We start from the raw sequence: 9720 nt of genomic DNA, 5'->3' as shown, positions 1-9720 counted from the left end.
AGGATCCTGGTTTTCTATGCAAGTGAAAATGGAGTCATGTTTTGTAAATCGACTATGAATGAGATTTTAAACAAGTGTTTCTAAGAATAAAATGATTATTTTAAATGAAAAATTTGTCTTGAAATTTACGGTGTTACAAGTTGGTATCAGAGCCTTGGTTTGAGGGATTCGGATGCGCCTTCGGGTAAATATGGACTCAAACTGAGGAAGTAAGAAAATTTTTAAGGAAATAATTTTCTAAAAATGAATAAGGGTTCAAAGAGGAAGCAAGAAAGAGCAGTGTGTACAATCAGCCTGAGCCCGAACGGTGATTTCCCAAAATACCCTTATTTTTTTGTGTTATGAGATATTTATGATGCACCTTATGAGATAATATTGCATGCTAGAGACAATCTAGGTATTTCATATGTTAGGACTAGAGTGGCCTGATTTGTGATGCCTTAGTCTAGGACTCGTTGTTATATGTGTTATGCTTTTGAGTATGTGATGAGTGATAGTATCCAGTTAGAACCCATGAGGGGTAGAGTTACAGAGTTTGGTGGTACTTTCGAGGATGAGCCGAGAAGGTGGAGTTATCACAGAGAGGGAGTCCTATGTATTCTTCGATGCTCAAATGCTGCTTGCTTTGTGCTTTGTGGAACTCTCGATGATGGGAGTCAGCTACCAAGTGAATATGACGATATTCAGGAGGTAGATGGCTGGCATCATTAGGAGCTCTTCAGCAGCTGATAGCAAAGAAGTGGGAGGACAACGAAAGAGCTTAGGGAGTAACCCGATCCAGGTGAGTGCGCTTGTAGAATAGAGAATTTCGTTGGGGAGCGAGCACGCGCGATGGGATTGGTGAAAGAGCAGGTCGAGCAGCTATTTAAAAGCTCTGGGATGGTCCGTGTGGAAAGTATGGGTAGATGTGGCAGGTAGTATGGGCCCGTACTACTGAAAGCAGAGGACCCATACTTGATACAGGGAGCATTCTGAAGGTTCTAAGGAGAGGATTGAGGAGTGATGTTATGGTTCGGGTACCATACATCAGAGTAGATTGAGGAAGTGATGTTATGGTTCGCGTACCATACATCAGAGCCGATTGAGGAGTGATGTTATGGTTCGGGTACCATACATCAGAGCAGATTGAGGAAGTGATGTTATGGTTCGGGTACCATACATCAGAGCAGATTGAGGAGTGATGTTATGGTTCGGGTACCATACATCAGAGCAGATTGAGGAAGTGATGTTATGGTTCGAGTACCATACATCAGAGCCGATCGAGGAGTGATGTTATGGTTCGGGTACCATACATCAGAGCAGATTGAGGAAGTGATGTTATGGTTCGGGTACCATACATCGGAACGAATTGAGGAGTGATGTTATGATCCGGGTACCATACATCGGAGCGGATTGGGGAGTGATGTTATGGTTAGGGTACCATACACCGGGGCATATTGAGAAGAGATGTCATGAAATGAGTACCATGGGTCGTAGTGAAGTATGTTTGTGGTTCTCCGGTTATTCGGTCATGAGTAAGTTCGTTGAGGCGTCCCGTGAGAGGGAGATCGAGAGTCCCTCAGAGTATTTTAGTAAGGAGTCAGTGAGAAGGGAGAATTTCGATCTGTGTTGGGCAATCAGTCGATAAAGGAGATGTCACCTCCTATGATCTGGGAGGTACTGATTATGCTCGTGTGAAATATGAGAAGCATGATGTTTTGGTTTTGGGTTTAGGGGTAAACCCTGCAGGTCGTCATTGATGATGATTTCCCACCAGAGTATCAGGTAGCAGGTGTGCCGCGAGGCAGTGATTTATCATGAGCAGATAGTCAGTTGGGACTAGGATGTGTGAGGACCACACTACACCTATTTGAGCATAGTAGGAGGTATTGTAGTGGTATCAGTGGGGAGTTCAGTCGAGTTCAGCGGTGCAGAGAGTTTTCTATCCATGGGGTGTTGAATCTGGGAGTGAGTACCTGTTCTTGGGATGAACACGGTGTTGGAGTGTTGGTTGATGAGTTGAGGTGAGGGGTACGATGATTTTATGGTTCAGTCTATGAGCCAGGAATGTTATCGAGCAGTTGAGCTGTTTGGTACTAAATTGGTACGAGATTTGGAACGACTAGAGGCAGACGTGACGAGAAGTTCTTGAGGAGTTCACCAGAGGTTCATAGTATATGAGGTCGATTCATTTCCTTAAGGGGGGGATTATCGGGCGTTGTGTAGTACCTTCCGGGGGCCGGTGCGATTTTGCTGGAGAATATAGTTATGGGTTAGTTGCGTGCTATTTGGTGATGGTTCGAACCCTAAGTGGGGGAGAACCGGGTGCCGTATGTAAGAAAGCAGAGATTTTTCAAGAGCAGTTATAAGTGGAGTATAGAGATATGCGGTAAGAAATCATGAGACCAGAGATGTCGGTGATCGAGGAAAGGGGTCAGAGTGAGTTAATGCGGGAAGTACTTGTTTGAGAAGGATGAATGTCTCCACGACAGGTGTTTTTTTTTGTCAGGAATCTGGTATTGGTCAGTGTTGGGGCAAGTAGATAAAGAATGATTGGGCAGCCAACTCCCGGGTCAGTATGCGTATCCTTGTTTGGATTTTGAGCGGCAGGAAAAAGGGTTTCGGAGAATTATCAGCATATTTCGTAGTGTTAGCGTTTCTTCGTATTGCAATTGAGAAATTGAATACACCGAAGTTGCAACTTGAGAAAAATGAAGATCTAGTTATGGGGTTCAGAGGGAATGTATTATTGCATCTATATGGTGCTTGGGGCAGGAGATCTGTGGTTGTGGTGGGATCTTGTGACGTTCGGTGGGGGTGTTCCGAGGTATCCGGGTATTGATATCTTTATTTTGAAGTTATTCGTGAATCTTGAGTTGAGACGACTTGTGGTATATCAGGTATCTATGGATCTAGTGAGAGCCTTCGAGTATGGGCATCCAGGGAGATTACTTGGGAGAGTGGATCTTCGTAAGGGTGGACATCTGTTATGACGATTGCCTCCAGAGTCTGTGATGAATATTCGAGACGAGTATGGGTAGCCGCCTATGATAGTCTGTGGAGCACGAACTAGTGGAGTCAGAGGGTGTTGTGATACTGCGGGGAGCCGTATTACTCACTAGTCAGAGAGTGTTGTGATACTGCGGGGATCCGTAGTACTCACTAGTCAGAGGGTGTTGTGATACTGTGGGGAGCCGTAGTACTCACTAGTCAGAGGGTGCTGTGATACCGCGGGGAGCCGTAGTGCTCACTAGATGGCAAGAGAGTGTGATGATGGAATATTCTCCGATCAGTGTATGATGTGGAAGAGTTTTGGGCTAGAGTAGCCCTAGTATTGAGTTTTTGGAGCCTGGATGTTAGACCGGGGGCGAGACTGGGGTCCCCGTCTCTGTCGGGGAATGTGGTGAGATGCGCAAGCGATATGCGCAGCTAAAACCAGAGATCAGAGTGGAGACGATCCTCGGTTGGATTGTACTTTCTTGCATAAGGAAAAGAGAATTCCGTGACTTGCATGTCACGAGGCCGGGATAGTGGTCACGGGGAGGAAGTTAGTGGGATATTTGGATCATGATTTGGGTGACCTTTGGAGGCTCAGTTGTGGAGTCAAAAGCTGACCTGGTGACCAGTCTCGAAGAGGGATATGAGATGAGCTAGAGCCTATCATGATGATGTGTGAGGACACCTCATAGGGAATGAACGATTCAGACGCTCAAAGACATGCTTCGTGCATGTGTATTAGATTTTGGAGGGTGTTGCGGCACGTATTTATCCTTGGTTGAGTTATCCTATTTCAACAGCCATCATTAGTGCATCGGTATGCCACCCTTTGTGTTGTTGTATGGGAGGCAGTGTCGGACCCTCATTTGCTGAGGAGAGTGTCGATTCGCGGAAGTGGAAGTTGTAGTGAAAATGGATGATTTGGAGTATGATGGTCGAACATTGTGTCTGTGGCAGTGGTATGGAATGACATTATGATGGGGTGTCTGCTGAGGATGCGGAAGGGATTCCGCGGGTGTAGAGCCAAGAGTCTCAGGATGGATGTAGGGATGGAGTCTGGGACTCCCAGCTTGATTCTGATCAAGGGTCGTGTGCGTAGTGGTGGTGTCTCCTGGGGATGTTAGAGATGTCATCAGTGCGACGGGTTCTCCTAACCCAAGAATGCAAAGGTTGGTGCGACTTGGGTGCTTGATTGCAAGAAGAGGACTCATGAGAGTTGCTCTGGGATTGAAGAGTGGGCCTTTCTGTCGTCACGGATTGGATAGGATAGGATTTGGATCGGGGATCCGATGGTTCATGGCTTCTAACCCTTATGGGTCAAGTGATTGTTGAGATTTGGGTCAGTGATGCTTCATGGGTAATTCTCGGATCGTTGAGTGTGGTTATCAGAGGGTACATCCGGTGCCCGGTTCGAGACAGTGGTCAGGACACCGTAAGGAACGGGAAAGTGTGTTCGAATTTCGATGGGTATGTCTTGTGAGATCCGGTCCGATTAAGGCCAGGTGGCACGTTGTGGGAGTATTTCTGGAGTTGAGTTGCTGTAGGCTTCGAGGGCGAAGCCTAATTTAAGTGGGGGAGAATTGTAACATCCCGAAATATCAAGAGTAGAGTTGAAGGGCTAAAAGAGTAAATTGGGAAAGAGTGACTCGGCGAGTCCATGTGCGGACTCGGCGAGTAGAGTCGCGACTTGGTCGCGTGTTAAGTGGCCGACTCGGCGAGTCAGGGTAATGGACTCGGCGAGTAGGCGCTGAGTGGAGAAAACCCTAATTCTCGGGGTTAAGCCTTATATAAAGATCATTATGTTTCCCTCCCAGCCTCTTTATCACCCCTTGAGCCCCAGAAACCCCTAAATCACGAAGAAGCACCATTGTTGGATGGAGTGGAGCTTGGAGAATGTATTTGTGAAGGAATTTTGGGAGATTGAAGGCTTGGAGCAAGGGGCTTTGTTTGAATTCGAGTCTCATTTCAATTAGGGCATTCCTTTGAGGTAATATCTCGTTTTTTTGAGCTGCTATTTCTTAGATGCATCATTTTGGGGGTGTTGGAGATCATATCTTTGGATGTATTGGAGTTTAGAGGTTAGATCTGAGGTTGCTACCTCAGATCTGGAAGGGAGAAGGTCTAGAGTGCATGAAAGTCCCTGTTTGTGAGTGGTTGATGGAGTCATCTTGTCCCAAATCCTAGCCCAATGTGCAAACGGCTTAGATCTCTTTGGATTCACGTAAAGTTTGCCACTTTACGTGATGGATGGGTTGTAGGAGGCTAGATCTATGTTTTGGATCAATTGCATGGCCTGGAGTGCTTCTGAATGGATTCAGAACGGTGGTACTCGGCGAGTTACATGGGTAGACTCGACGAGTTGCTTGCAGATGGCTTGGAACTCGACGAGTTGGAAGAACAACTCGGCGAGTAGGTTGAAGATAGCCTTGGACTCGACGAGTCCATTTGGACTCGGCGAGTCTTGTCGAAGAGTCCCAAATATTCTCTGGTAGAGTCGAGAATCGGTGAGTTGAGGGATGACTCGGTGAGTCGAGTGCGAGTGGACTCAGAGTTGTTGGACTCGGCGAGTCTTGGGGTGACTCGGCGAGTTAGGTCGCAGATTGAATGAAGTTCTGATTATGGGAACTCGACGAGTCACAGAGTTGACTCGACGAGTAGGGTCAGTCAGGGGTTGACTTAGACTGAGGACTTTGATTTCGACCAAGGGTTGGTCGTTGACTTTTAGGGTTTGGTCAGCGATGTGGCCTTTGGGCCAAGAGAGAGGTAAACTAGTCTTTTACCCATGAGAGGGTGTTATGAGAGGATTTATTCTAGTCTCGAGAGTTATATTCATGAGAATATTTGCTTTACGTGTTAGGCGGTGGCGAGTTTGAGATTCCAGTGTGGGGATATCTGATTTCTGCTTGCCAGGTGAGTCTTCTCACTATACTTTACCTTGAGTAGGTAACCAGAGTTATGTGTTCAGAGTATTTGTATGCTATATGTACGTGATGTGTTGTACTGCATTATTTCTATGTGATTTATGTTGTGCATGTTTATAGAGTTGGAACCGGAAGGTTCCCAGAGTTAGAGCCTGAGGGTTCACAGAGTTTGGGTGCACGGACCCATAGAGTTATAGCCTCGAGTGGCTAATATGTGTTATGTGTGGTATTTTGGGGAACTCACTAAGCTTCGTGCTTACAGTGTTTTGTGTGATGTTTTTTCAGGTTTCTTTCAGTATCACGGGACGGCACCGGCTTGATTGTACACACCAGAGAAAGATTCATATTTTGGAGGATCCTGGTTTTCTATGCAAGTGAAAATGGAGTCATGTTTTGTAAATCGACTATGAATGAGATTTTAAACAAGTGTTTCTAAGAATAAAATGATTATTTTAAATGAAAATTTTGTCTTGAAATTTACGGTGTTACAATATGCCCCTCTTGTTTGTGACTGGGATGCCGAGGATCACAAAGCGGGTGTGAATAACCATGCAAAGTTACATGGTGCCCTCACATGTTACAGTTACCTATTCGATGTGCCGGTAAACCACACACGCTCCACCGAACTATGACAAACATTAATTCACCTTTTGCTACCTTTGCTTAGAACCGTTTAGTGTGCCGGTAAACCACACACGCTCCACTAATGTCTTCGCAAGGGCACAAAGTGTAATTTCATGGAATTGCATCAATTCACTTTTGCCTAAGTAACTAAGATTGGGAATTTGAAAAACATTTAGTTACTTTGTATTTCATTATACTTATAATGGAAGGTTTCGTCCTATCCTACCCGTTCGGCTAACGACCCTCCACTAGTCAAGAGTGCGGTGGGTAAGAGTGGATACCCATTCAATCGCCATTTTATAGGCAATTTCCTTAAACACCCCTTATAGACCAGCTTCGTGAATGAGGCCTACTAACGGTAAGACTGAATTTTACTCATACATATATATAATGTTAGACTTTTAATGTAATATATAGTATAGGGTGCATTTTACACTTTTAAAATATTAGGTGGTTAACTTTAACAATTATGCTTTTAATTCAATTAAATGGTTAACCTAGACTTTTATGGATTTATTAAGTCTCTTTTAATTATACTCCTTAATTAATTAATAAAACCAAAAGGGTGTATTTGAACTTTTCAAAACATTACTAGGGTTTTAGAATTTAACATTCCTAATTAACTTTTAATCAACTTTTAAATTCCAAAACTTGAGGGCAAGTTTTGAAACATTTCAAAAACATTAGGGTTTCAACTATTTAAATTTCAAAACAACAAAACTTTTGGGTTCAAATTTAAACTATAAAACCTAAAGGGGAAAATATGAAACTTTTCATAACAACAAGGATCAAATAACAAATAATTTTAAATTAACATTTAATCACATAATTATTCATATTTGATTTATTTAATGATTTCTTGCAAAACAATTTATCAATTTACTCAAAATAATTAATCAATAATCTTATAAGGAAACAATTATCTTATTAATTGATAAATATCTTCATTTAGATCAAAAATATAGTCAAATATATCATATAATCCGATTAATATTGATCTAACATGATAAGGTAACTATCCATATGCAAAAACAGCAAGAAATCCCGAGATAAGCACTATTTGACGAGTTGACTCGTCGAGTCACCCTGGACTCGGCGAGTTCAGCTATGGACTCGGCGAGTCCAGCCTCTAGAACACCAAAAAATCGAATTTTTTAGATATACAATGCATCAATACAATTGAAACCATCCTAGGCTCTGATACCACTGATAGGTTTTGGTCATAAGACATCCTATGTGCTCTTACAAACCCTAATGCTTGGATCTAGGTTTCTCTATTGTACATGCAAGTTATCCAATACTATAAACCCTAATTCTAACATTCAAGTGATCATATTAACATAAGAATAGGTTTATAATGTTACCTTGATTGTTATGTACCAATAACAATCCCAAATCTCCTTGTATTGACTTTGGAAGGCTTAGAGTCACAAGTGTCACTCCTCTAATGGCTTACAAACACCAAGAGAAAATGGAGAAGGTATAAAGAAAGAGGAGAGAGGTAGGAATTCATCCTTAGGACTTCTTGGGAAGGCTTAGACGAATTCATGAGCCTTAGGGGGTTTATATAGGTGTAAAGATTAGGGTTTTAGTCCTTATCCTTATCTAGTTGCTTGTCCACCAAGTAACCATAAGATAAGTCTTAGAAACCCTTATCCTAGTCAAATTCTAAGGCATTATCTCCTTAAATTCGTTCACCCTATATTTAAGATAATCCTTACCTTATTTTGTAACTATCACATAATTACAAATCAGCCCCTCTAGTTTAATTAATTACATTTGATCACAAAATTAATTCCTAATTAATTATTGGCCAATATTAATTAAACAAATATGATTTCTCCTTTAATATATTATCCTTATAACATATTAATAAATCATAATAACCTCTCTCTCTTTATTTATTTCCCCAATCAAGTTGCTTTGGTGAACGCAACCCAAAAGGACCATGCACCATCGGGTCAAGTACATACCAAAATAGTTATGGACTTGGACACTAATCCAACAAGTACAAGGATCCAGTCCTTTGTCCTTCGTAGATACTTAAGAATGTTATTTACTGCTATCCAGTGAGCTCTACCAAGGTTCTCTTGGTATCAGTTGACCATGCTCAAAGAAAAAGCCACATCATGGTGAGTACACGTCATAGCGTACATGATCGAGCAAATGGCGGAAGCATATGGTACTCGACTCATTTCAGCTATTTCAGCATCGGTACTCAGGCTTTGAGCCTTACTCAATTTGGTATTGCTCTGGATTGGTAACTCCCCTTTCTTGGAATTCTCCATGCTAAAACATTGCAACACTTTATCCAAGTAAGTACTTTAACTAAGTCCTATCAGTCTCTTACTCTTAATTCTCAATATCCTTATCCCTAGAATATAAGCAGCCTCTCTAAGGTCCTTCATAGTGAAACACTTCTCAAGCCAGGACTTAACCTCCTGCAAGGTTGGGACGTTGTTTCCTATGAATAGTATGTCATAGACATACAATACCAAGAAGCTAACTATACTCTCATTAGCTTTAACATATACGCAGGACTCATCCTCGCTTCTTGAAAAACCAAACTCTTTGACTTTCTCATCAAAACAAATATTCCATCTACGAGATGCTTGTTTCAATCTATAGATGGATTTCTCAAGCTTGCACACTCTATTAGAGTACTTTGCATCCACAAAACCCTCTGGCAGATTCATGTAAACATCCTCAGCCAACTTTCCATTAAAGAAAGTGGTTTTGACGTCCATCTGCCATATTTCATAATCATGAAACGCAGCTACGCCAGCATAACCCTTATAGACTTGATCTTGTCCACTGGTGAGAAGGTCTCATCATAGTCAACCCTAGGGGTTTGAGTAAATCCCTTCACAACCAATCGTGCCTTGAACGCATGCACTTTCCCATCCATGTTGGTCTTTTTCTTGAAGATCCACTTGCACCTGACCGTCTTACGACCCGGTACATTATCAACCAAGCTCCAAACTTGATTATTATACATGGACTGAATCTTGGTTTCCATTGCCTCTTTCCATTTTGCAGACTCTGAGCTTGCCATGGCTTCCTTGTAGTTGTTAGGTTCATCCATATTTACTAGTGTACTATCACTAATAAACGTATCACCCTCGGCAGTTATGTGGAATCCATATAGCACGGGTGGAACACTAACTCTACTGGAACGTCTAAGAGGTAAGGACTCGTC

This window comes from Lactuca saligna, chromosome 8, assembly GCF_052625555.1.
Source record: "Lactuca saligna cultivar CGN05327 chromosome 8, ASM5262555v1, whole genome shotgun sequence".
NCBI classification, from domain to species: domain Eukaryota; kingdom Viridiplantae; phylum Streptophyta; class Magnoliopsida; order Asterales; family Asteraceae; genus Lactuca; species Lactuca saligna.
The sequence above is the reverse complement of the archived record's forward strand: the minus strand, read 5'-3'. Positions refer to the sequence as shown.